This window comes from Cygnus olor, chromosome 1 (genome assembly GCF_009769625.2).
Source record: "Cygnus olor isolate bCygOlo1 chromosome 1, bCygOlo1.pri.v2, whole genome shotgun sequence".
NCBI lineage: Eukaryota > Metazoa > Chordata > Aves > Anseriformes > Anatidae > Cygnus > Cygnus olor.
Window position 1 is genome coordinate 201,525,542 of NC_049169.1, and position 14,290 is coordinate 201,539,831.

At 45.1% G+C, this 14,290-nt stretch overlaps 1 protein-coding gene across 3 annotated transcripts in view; it reads left to right on the plus strand.

The window, feature by feature from the left end:
- The first annotated feature begins 166 nt into the window (after window positions 1-166).
- The window catches only part of RAB30 (RAB30, member RAS oncogene family), a 43,028-nt gene continuing 28,904 nt past the window's right edge, over window positions 167-14,290 (plus strand). The window contains exon 1 of one of the 3 annotated variants that reach the window (XM_040544340.1): window positions 167-602. The gene's annotated coding sequence lies outside the window, so the exon portion shown is untranslated. Of the gene's footprint in view, window positions 603-1,605; window positions 1,779-14,290 lie in introns of those variants that run through there. The other 2 variants (XM_040544338.1, XM_040544339.1) reach the window with 2 other exon arrangements.

A 14,290-nucleotide genomic window follows, 5' to 3' on the forward strand; every position in this document is an offset into this window, starting at 1 on the left:
GTCCCGCTCTCCCCCTCTCCCTATAGGCGCGGACGGCGAGGGTGACTACAACTCCCAGAAGACTCCGCTGCGGGCTGGCGTCGGCCAATGGGGGAGATGGGTGATGTCATCGCCCGGGCATTGTGCTCCGCTGGCACCGCCTCCCCCTGCCGGGAGGGGAGGGGGGGGCCTGAGGGGGGGGGGTCCCGCTCCTGCAGCCCCGGCACCGGGGGCGGCCTCGCTCCGAGCCCCTCGGAGGGGTCCTCCCGCACCGAGCCCTTGAGGGGGGGATTGCCTCGCTGCGTGCATAACGGGGAGGAAAAAAAAAAAAAAAAAAAAAAAGAAAAAAAAGGGGGGGGTCTGCCCCGGGGGTGGCTGCGTGCCCAGCCCAGGGAGCCGCGGGGCACCGGAGGGGGGGTCCCGGGGGGGCTCAGCGCCCTGTGGGGTGCTCGCAGCCCGGCCCCCAGCCCCGGGGGGGGAGCACAGCGCCGGGGGGTGCCCGGCACCGACCCCCGGGGGGCTGCACCTCGTCCCCCCCCTCCCCAAAACCCACCGCCGGGGAGCAGCGCCCGGCTCCCGCCTGGTTTTGTGGTCGTGGAGGGGGAGGAAAAATCCCGAACCAGGTGAGTTCTGCGCTTGTTTTATTCTGTTTTATTCTCTTCTATTCTGTTTTATTCCCTTCTCTTCTCTTCTATTTTATTCTCTTCTATTCTGTTTTATTCTCTTCTATTTTATTTTAATTATTCTCTTCCATTTTAATGACTCCATTTCAATTATTCTCTTCTATTTTATTTCATTTGCCCTTTTTTATTCCCACCCCAATACATTTACCCGCACGGCGCGTTTCCCAACGTGGGGCTGTGCTGTGCGGGCTCTCCCGGGTTACTGCTATTAGAAAAAATCCGATTTTTTTTTGGGGGGGGGGGGGGGGGAAATAAGCCTAATTAGAGCACTGATTAGCGGGCCTCTCCCCGGCCCTTTGGGGGCGATGCGGGATGGTGCGTGCCCGGTACCGGGGTGCTGGGGGGACCCTGCCCTGTTTGCATCCCGTGCGGTGCAGCGGCGAAAAATAGATAGGGTGGGCTTTTCTTCGCTGTCCTTCCGTGCTGCTGAGACGGGGAAAAAATAAAAGCCCTTCAAAAAGTCGCATAAGGTTTATTATTAATTATTATTATTATTAAGGATGGGGTTTGTGGCCGCTGGTGTGCGGTGCCTTGGGGTTTCTCCTGTTTGCCCCCCTCATTCCCAAGTCCTTGCCCGTGAGGGGGGCTCTGGTCGAGCCGTGCACCCGTCTGCGAGCAGCTTTTTGGTTTTTTTTTCTCCGAGCCGTGTCGGGAGTGCGGATTTTCAAAGCTGTCAGCTGGACAGCCTGATGTTTTATTTCAACTCCCAAACTGTCGAATGAGGGATTTTTTTCCCCCCCTCCGTTTAGAAACGCGATAAGGGCAGACGTTTTAAACTTCTGAAAAACTTTGTGCCCCAGCAGATCTCTGTCGTGGTGCGACTTTACTCGCTCCTTGCTCTCTGCGGGATCTTTGCGTGACCGCTGCTGTGATATTGGTGCAAGATCCGAGGCATTTTCCCTAGCATGACATCAGGGTGCTTTCCCCTCTCGTATTTCTGCAGCCCCTTGCGGAGCACAGACCTCTGCCTTCGTGCTGGTGGCTGGAAAAGGGGCGAGGGCAGAAGGGTGCTGCTCCTCGCAGATCCCTCAGCATCTTTGCACGCCCTTTTAATCCTCCCCAAAGCCCTCCTTGAAGCCTGTCCCGAGGGCAGGAAGAGAGCGTACAGCTGAGCGGGTATTTAATATTTTATTTTTTTCCTTCTTTCTCCTGCGTATTTGCTTCTGCCCTTCCCTCGTGTAGCTGGCACTGGGCGTCCTCTGGCAGACTGTCCCCGAATCGCAGCGCTGGGGACCGGTGACAAGAGTGCAGCGGGGACAATGAGCCTCCCTGTTTGGGTCCAGCACCCGCTTGTAAACACTCTGGGCTTGGGGTGCCCATGTGCACCGCTTCGTAGCCTCCCTTCTTGCAGTGAGCTCCCGAGGGACGCACGCAGCATCCCCACCTCCTCCTGGCATCCCTTTCATCGCTTTATTTTCCTTCCTCTCTGGTACCGACTCAAAGGGGAAGAACACCAGTGCATGCAGGCGGTGCCTTTGTTTAGCCATTTTTTTTAAAAAAAAAAAATTATTTATTTCCTGGAATAGCATTTTCCCCTTTATTTTGTAAGGGAGGGAACCGGCAATCTAATCCAGGGTTTCCCTTCCTGGCTGTAAAAGGAGAAGTTTTATAGCAGCGATTTTTGGTAGCTGTGAAGTGAAGGCACTGGAAATGAAGTGATAATTTGCCTGGGAATTGTGCTGGGAAATAGTGATGCAGACGGTGTGGAGAAGGAACAGGATGTCTGTGGCCAGGGGTTTTTGTAGTTTAAAAGCAATGACATTTTTGTGATGTCGCCATTTCATTCTGCTTTCATCTTTGTATACCTGTGTGTTATTACATGTGTGTATTGCTATCTATGCTTGTCTCATCACTACTCCAGTTATTAGGTCTCTTGAATTTAGAACGACTTCTAGCAGCGTTGTTTTGTGTGCTAGCATTTTCAAGCTATATGATACTACAGCAATAAGTGGATTAAAGATGTACTCCAGAAATCTACACTATTAATAAGATGAAAATTTGCTTTGCAGCAACAGAAATTGAGGGGAAAAAAAAATGGACCAAAGCTGCAAATCGCTCAGGAGATGAGTGATTCCAGTGACAGCACAAAGACGAGCGAAGTGGCCCTTCCTCCTGAGTAATTTGTGTCCTGATCCTGCAAGGAGCTAAATGCAATGTTTGCATTCACTGTGATTAAAGAAGCCCCCAAGATGCCAATTGCTGGAAGCAGAGGGACTCTCCCAGCAAGGCAGCGCTAAAAATTTCCTCTGTTTTCTTTTTCCCCCCTTAATTTCTTATTTGTGTCCAGCATCTGAAAAGGGGTTCAGGGTTAGATGTTCTCTTGGCCATACACTATGCAGCTTTTATTTGTTCGGTTTTAGTTCATTTCTGGATCAAACTGCATTTGGTGTCATTGGCTGGTGTGTTGGTAAAAGGCAGAATTGGCTTTATCATTAACATCATCCACAGCCCAGAGCTGCTACAGAAAGAGGTGCAAGCCTCCCTGGAAGCTGTGGTGTCTCCCAGCCTTATGTATGGAGGAGTCAAAGGCTGGGGAGAAGCGAGGAACTTGGGAAGACCCAGAGCTGCAGCAGATTTGCTGTCTTTTAAGTCTTTTTTTAAGTCTTTGCTACAGAACAATGGGAGGCTGTGGATTTTCTAGCCCGGAGTCAGGGCCTGGTGAGGAAGTTGGAGTTCCTGGAGAAGCAGCGGATGGGTGAGGAGGGCCCTGTGCAGGGGCTGAGCAGTTGCTTCACCAGCAACTTTTTTTTTCCTCCTTTTCTTATTTCTACACAAAATATAGCCGAGCAAGAAATTGTTATAGCTGGGAATTAGATAAATTCATTTTCTAATTAAAAAAAAAAAAGTCTTTTTTTTTTTTTTAGGGCAGGACCAACAGTGTGAGTGCAAGCCTTGCTGTCAGCAAGTACAAAGACAGGAGTGAGAAAATGTGTGGTAGGGGCTAGTTCGTGCATTTTGCCAAACAACCGCCCAGGCAATAGGAAAGTTTGAGATTTCATCATAATAGTGGGACCAGCATGGCAGAAGCACACCGGGTGGGCGTACCTAGCAGTGACGAGGCTGTTTAAACCAGAAGGCTTGCATGGATGCTTGCAGAACTTCAGGGCAGGAGACTTAGTAGGCAATAAAATCATCTTTTGTATTACAGGTGGGTTTCCAATGCTGAAAACATCCGCCCGTTTGGACAGAGCTTGGGGCAGAGATGCTCAGCACCAGCCCAGCTCTGGCTGGAGGACGGATTACGTGACCTCAGGCAGTGCTTTGATTTACTCTTCAGTTCCTGTGATTTCATTTTGCAGCAAGTCATTTAGCTTCCTGCCCCCCCATTGATTCTGTCAATAACTGACTAAATCCTCATTTTATTTTTAATGGCTCTCTTACAGCGTGAGACAACTGTCCTGTCCTGTTTGCGATGCAATCCTGATACCTTTTGGTCAGCTTCTGCTTAAATCACGAATTTCAATTGAGGGAGTTGGGTCAAACATTTCTCAGGTGCTAATATGTTGAATTAATTAGGGCAGAACAGGGATGAACATGTCCCTTGTCAATATTTAAACAGAACGAAGACCCCGTGAAAGTATGTCACTGTTATAGTAGTTTCATAACTCATCTGTGCTATTTAATGTTGGTCCTGAATATAGGGCAAAAGCAAGGTATTAGTGAGATGTGTGTTGTAGTGTTATCTGACTTCACCCTGCATAGACAAAAATCATTGGAGAGCTTTGTTGCATTGAGCTCTAGATAGATACAGAGGCTGCAAACAGCTTGAGAGTTAATTGCTGTTTGTCATCCTGCCTCGCCCGGAGTTACTGCTCTCCCACTTCTCTCTGTGCAGAGGTGCACCGTTCCCTGATGTACTTCAGGCAAAATTTAAACCACCTGTTTAAACTAACCTAGCTATTACTTTCCAGAGATAATTAGGGAATAGGTGTACAAACAGAGGAAGAAACCTTCAGTAAGATTTTTATATTGCTCAAGCTGTATGGAATTTCACTGAAATTTGCTACTGTCCAATTCAAGATCTGTGAATATCCTACTTACTTTCTTTCCCTTTAGAAGAAATACTTCCTTTTTAAGGCACTGCTGAAGTAAAAGTTAACTGTAACCTTTAAGTATCTGAATGGTGTTTACTTTTAGACCTTGAAAAGAGAGAAGAGGAAGGAGAGAGAAAGCTGTGCTGGCATGAAAAAAGATGAGCTTGCACATGGTTTCCCAAAAGACTGTATCCTGCAGGGTGAGTTTAGAAAAGGAAGGAAAAAAAAAGATGTTAGAGATGCCAAAGTGTACAGAAGCCAAACAGTGCCTGGGTAACTCAGGCCTGCTAGAGATGCTTTCCACGAAGAGAGGAACACGATGCAGGGCCCCAGCAGCCTGACCCACGACTGCCCTGGGCTGCTCCTCATCTGCAACGAAGTCACAGAAACCGAAATTGTGCTTTTTGATTGTGCATTCAGCGAAAAGTCAGTTACTCGAAGGGCAGCGTGTGTGCATTTAAAGTGGGAATATTTCCTGATACAAATCCATCCTGTTATTCTCACAAGAGAATCATCATTGACCCCGGTCCTGCGGGATGGTGCTGAGCTTTGGCACTCGTTTGTTGGGATGTGAGAGCCTGTACGTGATCGGTCCGTGTGCTTTTGGGTATTTTTGGCTGATCCCCGTGCACCCATGGAAGGAGTAGGTGGGATTGCCCCCCTGTCTGGCTGTGGAAGGACACAGCCCCTTCCCGGAGCAGCCAGCTGGTTGTAAGCGCTGCCTCCAATGGGCAGGCCCTACTGAGATAGCACTGGCTCAAAGGGGACTGTTGACATGCTTGTGCCCATCTGCTTTGCAGTGGAGGATTTTCCTCTGCCTGAGCCTCCCCTTGCCACCCGCTCCAGTGCAGCCACCCTCCTGCTGCATTTCTACGTAGTGATGCTCAGCAATAGCCCTGAGGAGCTTGGATACTCCCCGACTACAAATGAACCTGGGGAATGCTGTGAATGGGCAGAAACAGAAACTCTCAGCTGCAGAAGACGTGACGCCAATAGGGAACGGGTTGCTAAAGATGTTGGGTGGAAAGAAGGATGTGTGTCTGATTAGCAAACCGGTCCCCCTACGCTCTGCCCTGTGGTGGGTGAATTGCAAGGCACAGGAACTTTTCGAGCCCTCCTGTCTTTCTAGCAATCGCTCTTCTGCTCCAAATAACTATTCACCCGTATATACAAAAGTGATGGGAACTGCGGTAGAAGCTGAGATCCATCCGTGTTAAGGATTTAGGCCAATGCCTTCATTTTGGAGGTGAATGCTGGCGTTCAGATTTACAGTCAAAGAGCAAGTGAAAGGGTTTGCTGAGATCAGAAAAGAAGTCGTGGTTCTAGACACCCAGATCTTGGTTTTGCTGTGTTGCAGAGAATGCTTTCAGTAATAAAAAGCTGACATGAAAAATAATCATTAGCACTTCTCTGTGATTTAAATTTCATTGCCTGAACTCAGAGTAATGGAAAATAGATCAGTCAAAGCTTTTTATCTAACAAGTTTATAAAGGGAGCCAGCTTCATTTCTAATTAGTGAGAAGTTCTCTGTGGGGCCATCTTCTGTGCTTCCAGGGTCTAATGCGTGGTGTACTCGTGACACTTGTGGATGCAGCACTGAGGATATTTATTTCAAATAACATCCTTTCTTAAAAACACAGTAAGACAAACTTGTATATAAACTTATTTCTTGGACAACCTGATTTCCTGTTAGTAGCCTCAAGATATCCAGTAAGGGGTCTCCACGCTGCAGAGCTCTTTGCTTATTTTCCTGTTGCTTTCTGATGACAAAGGGAGTCTTTACCTTCTCCAACTCAGGAGCTTCAGGATTTATTACAATGGCTGCTAAACCTGATTGACAGAGAGAAGAAGAGACTACCACTTGAAGAAAATAATCCTTTTGTTTGTTCTTGCTCTGTAGCTATTAATTCAAATACCTGAAAAATAAATGGAGGGTTGAAAAAGCTTTCCTGGCTTATTTAGAATCTCGAGAGAAATCAGATTATTCCATTCGGAGATGAATAAAATATTTGGATGTGAGAAGCAGGTAGCCTCTGTCCTTCATCCTGAAATTGCTGTGGGGATATTGGGTAATTTTTGTGCATCGAGAAGGAGATTAAGAGAAACAACAGGCATTTTATTCTTGCATCTTCCCTGACGTCCGTGGTGCATCATGTCCTGCGGAGAAAAGGTATTAGCTTCGATAAACCTGAGGTAATGAGTTTAATTAAAACCCCAGCAAAGACTGAAGTGATCTGTAGCTTTCGCAAGGGAGCAGGGGCAGGCCTGGGATTTACAAACATCTCTGGGCTCCCAAGGACGCTGGGGGAAGGCTGTTCCCAGCGTTTGGTTTCACGTAGGACTGGTCAGCCCATGGTACTGCTGAGTTTTGTAGGCTGAAAGTTCAACCTGTGTGATGATGGCTTTGGGCTCCATTCCTCTTCCCTGAAATCCCTCTGGTTCTGTGGCGTGACTACAGAAAAGAGATTTCACTAGAAAGGGGTCATTTTAACACAGCTTGTAGCTAATTCCATGTCCTCTATCTAAAATCTGCTCGAGTGAAGCCAATGTCTGTACCATCCTCAGTTCCACCAGCCCTGCGGCAGCAGCAGCAGCCTCCAGATTCTCCCCGTACTGTAGCCAACAAGATCATGGCATCCTCTAATTTCTTACATATGCATCTGATAATACACAAACCCCACTGGAAATACTCGCTCTTGAGAACATTATGTAGTTATGGGGCAATTCTTGCACAACATTGGGTATATATGGGATAAATCCTGCAGAGGCTGTATCCGTGTTGCATGTACCAGAAGCCTGAAACATCAGAAGTGAAGCTGATGCCTGATTTCTCTATTGCATTTGTCCTTGTTCTGAACAATTTGTTCCTTCTAAAAAGGGAACTGTGCCCATTTTCTTCCAGCCAACAGTACTCGCGTTTCAAAAATACGGTAGTAGCATTTTACTCAGAGAGATGGACATGTGTGTGCGCACACGTTGAAACCCCCAAATAAAGCCAGATTTCTGTTAACTCTTTAATTTCAGCAGCCGAATGGGAACTCTGGAATTGAGGTCTTAATATTCAGGCTAACGGATTTGTGCTCGACCTACTTACAAGGGAGAACCGTGAGTGCGTGGCTTGGTTGGAAACTGCTCCGTGGTATCTGTAGGAATGAGGTTTCTTCTTGTGCTCTTGGGTGCTGCCATGTGCTGACCATCCCTTGTATGGATATAGCATGTATCTGGTGCAGGATCAAGCTGTGCCTTTTTACAGTCAGTAACCCCACGTCTGGTCTCTTCTATTTCCCCCCAAAACTGGAAAACAAATGCAGGTATATCAATACGGTGATCTTTAGGTAATTCTTGATGTTTCCATTAGGTTTGTAAACCTCAAAGACTAATTTTGTTAATGTATAGAGTTGTCCTATATTAGGAAATCTTTTTCTTCTCATTTTATGTTTCTTATTTCTTCTCTTTATGTGTGTATATGTATATACATATATATATATTTTAAGTAGCAATTCTGTTATCACAGTCCTGCAGAAAAACGGTGTCTTGGTGCATTGGCACTTGGCTGCACAGGTAGTCAGTCCCCACGTGGCGCCAGAAAGCAGTGACAAAAGTGTCTTTGAATGCACAGCCTCTGACAAGTGTCTGCTGGGATGTTCTTCCCCCTGCCCTATTGCATCGTAGCCATGCCTGAACTTTCTGCTGCAGCCATGAATAAAGCCTGGGGAGTTTTTAAAGCTCCTCACTGAGTTGCTGCGCTGCCAGAGACATTTGTGCTTCCACCATTAATCGTTTTGCCATATGCATCATAAACCTACAGTCTTTTGTCAGTGGCCATGCCATTTATATCAGCGTTGTCTCTAACCTGTTGTGCCTCTAGATCAAGAAACTACCTGCTTAAAGCTAATCTTAATGTTAATATTATGATTTGGGATTGGACTCGATGATCTCTCGAGATCCCTTCCAACCCCTATGATTCTGTGATTTTCTTTTTCCAGGTTAATTTTCTTGGGACAGTGCCCCCAAACTGATTCACTTTGCAGCCATACAGATGCTTAGCTGGTATTTAATTTCAAAAAGAAAAGAAAAAAGAAAATTAAAAAAAAAAAATTTAAAACAAATCCCCTCTAGTTAGAAACTCAGAACTGAAGAAATTCAAAATTAATTGAGTATTGACTTGTTCAAGTAAACAACCAAGGAATACATTCACTGTGGGCTGAGGCTAATTCTGTTAGGGTAAAGGAGGCTGATTGTGAAATAAATATTAAATAACGTGTCTCATTAAGTTGTGCAGCTTTACAAAAGCTGTCGCTACGGGGAGGAAAAACCTGGCGTGAATTATTGTTTGTTTACTTCAGCTGTCAGTCATCGCGGCGGTGAGCGTGCTGCATCAGTTCGTAGAGTAGCCGTCAGTAACCAGGGCATCCCGCTTCAATGTCAAACGCCTTGCAGAAAAATGTGTGAAAAACTGCATACAAAATTCTTTCCATCGCGTTAACACATCTTTCACAATATTCCTTATTTTTGCTTGATGACATCAGTTCTGGGAGATGCCAGAATGCTGTAAATACCTCCTGTGCAATGCTGGGTGATGCTTCGTTAATGAGTGTACTTATGTCTGTGTCTGGTAGTCTGGAGGGATTGTCCATGCCTGGTTCTGCCTCTGATGCAGGGTTTGAGTCATTCATTTCTTTTTGGCGGTTCCTGTGTTTTATTTATTGCTCAGATTTTATTACCAGTGGTAAAGTCTTTGAAATAGGGCTTTTTTTTTTTTCCTGTTAGTCCCCATTTCATACTGTGAGAACATGGAATTACCTGCGTCTTGTGGGTGCTACAGTAGTAAAGGTAACCAGTGCTGCACCTGGGTGTGCATGGGGAATAGCATTAGTGATTTAGGGAACGCAGTCTCTTTAGTTTCACTGCGAGGAGAACTGTATATAATTTGCATGTTTCTCTAGAGGGAGTTTGAAGGCAAGATGGTTGCATTCTGCATCTAACTGCTTTACGGTTAGAGGCAAGGCACTCCCAAACTTTGTCTCTTGGTTGCCTCCATCTGTAAAATGGAGATAACCTCAGAGGGATGCCTTGAATATTCATCAGTGATTTATTGTTTGCTGCCGATGAAAAGTGTTACAGGCAACGTTAATGAAGTTTATAGCTCAGCCTCTCTGCTGCGCATTGATCAGTATTTCAGACATCTGCAGTCTCCACACTGAGCACTAGCAAATTCTTAACTGGACTCAGTCTGTAGATGACAATAATAACTCCGATTTATGCAAGGCTTTTCCTTTGGAAGAACTCCAAAGAATTTTATAAGCTGTCATGCAAGCCATGGTGTAACTATTGCCTTTGCAGCCACCAGCTCTCGGCGAGGTGCTGCGTGATGGGTATTGTAATGCAGTTGGAAGCCATGTGTGAGAGGAGAGCAAAAGAGGAATAATGCTGCATGCAGGGGGGGTGGCACAGGCAGGCAAATAAGGAGACAAACTAGTACTACCCGAATTGTGAATTGTAGCTTTGAAGTGATCCGTGATTCCTAGAGTTCAAGTGACTGTCATGCAAAACGAGGCATTTTTGTTGCAGTCCCACTGTGCTGTGATTTGGGTTCAATCCCATTCAAGCAGAAGGAGCACTGTTTGCTCTCAGGGGGCTCCTTCTTGCAGAGCACGTGCTTTTCTGGAGATCTTCATTCAAATACTGCGGTACAACAGTGTGATTTCAGGGATTCCTCAGCCTGGATGACTGCACATATCATGTCCTCTTATGGAGGCAGAAGGCATAGTCGCTGTTGCTGTTTGTTCATCTAAACGAGTTGAAAGCCAAACCCAAGCAATTTACACTCCAACTGAAGTTCCCATTAACCCTAAATCCTTTTACAAAGTGTGAGTCCCTTTGCAAAGATGTTGGCTAAGGGCATGTTAAGTTCAGTTGGGTCTGTTCCCTGAACGACGGAGCTTTGCCTTCTCCCCTGAGTTGGAGACACCTAGGATGGGTTGTCTGAAGTTAAATGTTGTTGTTGTAGGTGCCAAACACTGTCACTGGAAAGATATTTGGAAGTGCTCTGAGATGCTTGTCTTATTCACAGATTAGATAAGGAGTCCAGACCTTTTGTAAGACTAATGTGGATATTTCAGTAAGCTCCTCAAAGGTAGGTAAGAAGAAACAGTGCCACAGTGTAATCTTCCAGGCTGGTATCACATGTTACTGCTTTTAAAGACTTGACACAAGGTTCAAGCTGTCAAATGATTTATTAACAAGAGATTCATCAGCTTTTGTGGATGCTGTGTGAGAACACTTTTCAGAGAGGTTTTGAGCACTTCACAAAGTGCTGAAGCTTCAAGGGCTCAGAACCACTGAAAACCAAGTCAGAGAGGTTCAGAAAGTAGCTGATGCAAATCAGTAGTGATGTCTGGAAGAAGCTACGACGGGAATACGTGGGGAAGAAATGTGTGGCTGCTGTGTGTGCTCTTGTTGGACAGGGATGAGTGTCCTGAGCAACCAGGCAGCTGCAGCCAAACAGAAATGGCAAGGGTAAGGGACTGTGCACCTTTGCTACAGTGCAGACGCTAGTTTGGCCTCATCCTAGCTGCCTGTTGGTCAAAAAACGTAAGGAAATTGGATTCTTTTTATAATTTTTGCTGAAACAGTCTTTCCTTCAGAGAATTCTGAGCCTGCTGGCCAGCCAGGCTAAGTGATTGCTAAAGCCTGCTTTCCTTACAACATGGAGTTAAATGTGCATAACACTTCTAAGGAAAGGGGAACTTGTTGAATTCAGGTGCTTGTTTGGCAATGTTCATCCAAAACTCACCTTGTTATGGAGAAGAGCTTGCATTGTATCTTTAGGCTTGGTCCGGGCAAAACAGTATTTCTGTTTGGAGTACCATTACCCCTGGGCTAATGGAGACCACATTAGTCGATAGAGCAGAGCTTGAGGCTTGGCTTCCTGCCTGTGCCTGCCAGTTATATGCTTACACTGATCTTTACAATAAAAACAAAACACAATAATTATAGCCTGTTGGCTGAGTTTATATTTTTGGTATATTGTGTTGCTGGGACTCTGAAAGCCTCTGAGTCATGGATTCTGGTCTTTCTAGATATTTAAAACCCGATAAATTCTATATTTTGCTAAACCCCACACCCCATTGAATATATGTAGTGATGGCAGTCAATGACTGCATTAATGTTTAATCCAGTACATTTTTCAGCTTTAGGATCTCATTCATCCATATTGCTGCAATTGATCCCTCCTAGAAATACTGTGGTAATTAGAGGAGAGGCTGATTTGCAAGCATTACTGTGACATGTATAACCAACCTGTCTTATTTTGATCCTTTCATTACCTCTGCTTATGAGTTTAATCGTGTATCATCTTGAGTAGGACCTGCTGTTTGTGCTAGGAATGAAGGAGGAGCATGAACTTTTCATTTGCATGTTAATGGCACTTTGTCTGGAAAGGTGTTATGGGGATTCAAGCAGTGCTGTGCAGAAAAAGATAACGTGTCCAGTATGGAATCAACTTTGATGGCTAGTAGTTCAGATATTGCTAATAATTAGGGCCTTTTTCTTTTGATATTTCAAATGCACCTTCATAATAGACAAGGCAATTGGCATGATTTAGGAAGAGAATTATTACGGAGAACACCTTCCCATAATCAGCATCTATCTCCTCCTAGGAAGGAAGAGCTTGTAATTTGCATGCCCTTTGAAAAGTGAGGATGTATTAATTGGGTCTTAATATGTGATGTGCCACAGAGGGACGTATTGGAAAATGTTATACACTATACAAATGTTATACACTAGCTGGATTTCTCATGTGTAAGATATGCATGTTGCTGGAAATGTTGGTTATTCTCAGTAACAGCAGTGAAGTGCCAATGTACAGGCTATCTTGTGAAGTTAGTTTGGCTTTGAGGGCTTTGTCTAAGACGTTTTACCCTCAAACTTATGATTTTAAAAAGGAACATCTTGTATTTTATCCTAAGCTTGAAATGGTTCCCAGTGTTGCATACCTCAGTGTGTGGCTGGGGTCATTTTTCTTTTTAAAAGGGACAAACTCCTAATGGTCGTTTTGACCATAGCTGGCAAAGCCACGGTACTACCCACCACTCTCCTGCTTTCACGTGGGAAGGACTCGCTCCGAACAGTTACAGAAATCCCTGTAAATATCAAAAATGCATGTTATGATGCTTCTTCAAATCCCTCCTAACTCCCTGCTCTCCTGACGTCACTTCATCTGTTACTTTTTTCTCATCTTGCCTGTGTGTAGGGATAGCCCTGAGGTGGAAAATAATGCTTACCGAGGGATTTTTGTCTAGTATGGAGTACAGTGAGGTCATCAGCCTGGCTTGAGTGTTATCCCCACACAGTTTAGAAGTTACTCTTAAGGATGAAGAAATGGGAAAAATGCACATACTGTTTGTGCACAACTTGTTCTTTCTTTGAAGTCTAAAGGATGTACGCGTGGGCACATATGCGTGGTGGAAAGCGTGCTTGTACGCTCCTCACAGGAGTTAAATGTTGAGTGAATTTTTTGAGTCGTAACTCAGACTTTCCAGACTTCCCTCTTTCAACATGGTAGCCCCCACCAAATTATAATATATTATTTCAAAGCAGAACTCATTTTTATGTTGTTGGAATCTGTACAACCTTCTGTAGAGCCTGGTATATATAAAGCTCGTATCATGCACACCAAAATAGAGCCAAGCAGCAAACACCAGGAGCAAGAAGGAGAAGCTGAGTGCGTGAGGTAGGGAAGCCACACATGTGGGATCTGTAGCACTGCTCTCGTTTTCTTAAACAGCGAAGCTGATGTTTGAGTGACTTTCATGTTTGACTTGCTGGTTGTTGAAATACACGATGAATGAATAATTTAACCTCAGTGCAATATTATATTTTTAATCGTGGCTTCATACACATTCATTACAGCATACAACACTCATTTAGGGCAGATCTGGATTGTCCTAAAAATGCATTTATGGTAAGAGTGAAGAAGATGTTCATAGCTGTGCTTGGGCTTTATTTTGCTGCCTTTGGGGCAAACACAAGACGACACAGACCTACTCCAAAGAGCATGAGCTGTCTTCACTGACTGTTTAATAAATATACAAACAGTGCTTTCTGTGATCTTCATTATCTGCAACTCCTGCAGTCCTACCTGGGAAGCCTCCCTCTGTGCTTACCCAATTTCATGGAGGGGGAAGAGAAGCTGTTAGTTGCCAAGAGAAGAAACTTGAACCAATTTAAGTGAGAACCTGGAGCTGCCAGCCTTCACCCCATGCAGGGTGTGAGACCACTGCAGAGCAGCAGAAACAGAGCCAGCAACCAAGGCAGTGGATTAGTGAGCACGCAGTGAAAACCCAGATTTCTTCACTGGAGATGAAGTTCTTCACTCCAAAGGCTACAAAAAGACTTTTTTTTTCTTTTTTTTCTCTTTGATGTGGAGCATTTGTTTTTGCCACAAGCCAGCCTACATCTTGATGACAAAATGGTGCTTAAACCTGTCTGCTTGTGTTGCGCCACAAACGGGATACTTGACACTTAATGCCTAAATTTCCACGATTGCCTTGGGCTGTTTTGTGCTTTTGACAGCAAACCGAAAGCCTATTT